The sequence below is a fragment of the Vigna radiata genome, chromosome 6, assembly GCF_000741045.1.
Source record: "Vigna radiata var. radiata cultivar VC1973A chromosome 6, Vradiata_ver6, whole genome shotgun sequence".
Taxonomy (NCBI): domain Eukaryota; kingdom Viridiplantae; phylum Streptophyta; class Magnoliopsida; order Fabales; family Fabaceae; genus Vigna; species Vigna radiata.
In genome coordinates, this window is record NC_028356.1 from 8000808 (window position 1) to 8003594 (window position 2787).

The 2787-nt window shown below is 32.8% G+C and overlaps 1 long non-coding RNA gene across 1 annotated transcript; it reads right to left on the reverse strand.

Moving 5' to 3' along the window:
* Positions 1-1767: 1767 nt before the first annotated feature.
* On the reverse strand, positions 1768-2224 carry LOC106764526. Its single transcript, XR_001375927.2, has 3 exons — positions 2114-2224; positions 1938-2009; positions 1768-1828 (listed from the first exon to the last, which is right to left on the reverse strand). It is a non-coding gene; the product is annotated as an uncharacterized LOC106764526 (long non-coding RNA).
* Between the last annotated feature and the right edge of the window lie 563 nt (positions 2225-2787).

Here is a 2787-nt window from a genome sequence, read left to right on the forward strand (position 1 = left end):
TTACATGAGTGTGACATTTGAAGGAAGATTTGTAGTGCCTGATATGCTTGTAAGTTGATTATGCTGCATGTTCCTGCAACAGAGCAAATCAAAAACAGAAAAATCAAAATAAAAGCTAACAAAACACTTGTATGGATACAGGATGCCTTGAGAATATACAGACATCTGCATGTTCTCACCAATAGTATCACCCAACGAAGAAGAAAAATAAAGGACACATAAAAGTCATGCTCCACTATATAAATCTACAAGAGCAAAATTGCGCAATTATCATTTCATGTCTTACAAGATAAGTTGCTCTGTTGCATTCAAAGTCCTGTTCAGCCAAATGGTAGAAGGAACAGTGCCACTGATTGCATTGTTGGCAATTGACCTGTCATGGGGAAAGATACGTCTTGTCAAATCGTTGATTTTATAGCAGTGTTTCATATATGTATGTGTTGAAATACATTACGGTTTGATGTAGAAGAAGAAAGGGTGAACCAAAAGACAAACTTACAATTTCTGAAGACGTGGAAGACCAGAAAAGTAGGATGGAATTGTTCCATTGAGCTTGTTGTTTGATAGGTCACTGCACAAGTCCTCGTAGTAAGACAATAATATATCATATGCAATCATGTATTGTATTTAGAATATTTTCTCCAATCACTTAACAAGAGGAAAATATCCGGCGAAATCTAAATCAACTAATGCATGACTAATAGATTTGTAAGCAATAGAAGTTCTTACATAGTTGTCATATTGTCTGATAGCTTATTGGTAGGAATTGATTCATTCAACTGATTGAAACTGAGGTCACTGGAACATACAGAACTAGAAATCAGTTGAAACAATTACCAACTCTTGGACGGAATTTTTAAACATGTGCATTGTCTAACTTATTATTTTGTCAGGTGCAGCCACTTCTTATGATAAAAGGCCAATAAAGTCAATGTATAAACTAATTTGAAAGAAAATGAAATAACCAATCTTACAGGTAAGCAAGGTGTGGTATCCTGCTGAAATCAGGAATTGATCCTGTCAAGTTGCAGTTCCTAAGGCTTCTAATAAAGCCAAGAAAACACCAGTAAGAACATATGGACCATCAACCTTACACGTTGATCATTTCTCCTCATAAAACTAAATATTTTGTTTGAGACATAAAATTTTGTTAAGCGTAACTTTGATCATTCAATGTTAGTGCAGTATCCTCCAAATAAAGAAAAAGGAAATAGAGAAAACCATAATATTTTTCCAAAACAATTTGGACGTTAGGCTAATGCAACAGTATCAGACTAATAGCAATATGTAAATACTCATTTGAAAAGAGAGGAATGAGACCATGTTAAATTAATTGATAAAAGCAACCATATCTGTGTATGGCATTCTATTTCATATATGCTTTGCAAAGTGCCAAACTGTCTAAACAATATCCATGAAAATATATATATTTGAAATATGAGTATAAGTAATATACTATAGAGCCTAACGAGCAAATAGGTAATGTAATTACATAAGGAATAATCCTTGATGGCAGTTTTTAACTTAGGGGCCACAATTCTTTGCGTTTACATTTCCCTTCACATTTTACCATGTAAAATTGAAATAAAAAGCTTAACTAAGAATGAAAGTATCTAACAAGAGAACCAGAGGAAGAGTAACAAGATGTGCCTGATACATAAAGAATATGTACTCTATTCATCCAAAACAAACTGATAACTAAATGAACTCAAAGACTTGCACACAAGCCTATATTTAACACAATAATAAATCATACAGTATCCTTAAGCTTGGCATCTCAGAGAGCTCGGATGGGAGATTTCCTGTCAAGTTATTGTTGTCAAGAAGACTGCATGTCCAAAAGATACATCTTGTTAACAAGATATGAACGTCAAAATGAAGGGTTAAATAAAAGCCAGAGAAATATGTCAGTGACTATCATGTCACCAATAACTTACAGGTGAATAAGGCTTCCTAATTTTGAAAGCTGTGCTGGGATTTGTCCACTAAGTGAATTGTTGTTCATGTGGCTGCTCCATTGGGAAAAGAAGAAGGCATTATTTCCTTTCAGTTTTCTTGCTAAGAAAGTAGCAAGAGTGATAGTTTTCAAAACTTTAGTAGTAAAGAATGTTACAAGTGTTGTGTGCTGTTCAGGTTTGCAAATGATAGTGGTATGGGTCCTGTAATATTGTTCTCATCAATTTGCATTCTCTCCAGCACTGGAAGATGGCCAAGCTCTTCAGGCAGATCATATGTTACTTTATTTCCACTCAGTAGTCTGCAAAATCTTTATTTGATAAGAAAGCAAGAAGAAATATTGCAACTCTTTGTGTCACTTATACAACCAGTCGTTTACTAATACCACAGCTAATTTAATAGCTCTTAAAATTAAAACAAGTATTCAATGTCAACGAATTTCTATTTTATAATCTGTATCTATAAACTCAAATTAGTTTGTGACGAGTCATTTAAAAAAAAAGACTCCTTACTAAATGACCAATTTTAATGATTAAAAGTAATTAGTCACTGATTTCTATTCTATAATCTGTTATGATGAGGTTATAGCTACTAAAAAGGTTTCATTGTCCAATTGTCCAGTTCACAAGGTACTAATTAACATTCTCAGCTTCAATCAACTATATTTTCAAAACAAGCTACATTTTTCAACTTCTATATATCTTGGTTTGATGGTTGGTATTTGCATCAGCACCTTTGAATTTTGTAATAAACACTATTTTTTCATTTACATATTTTGAAATTAATGGAATAAACAAATTTCTTCAGAGTAACTATGATACTATTTATTTC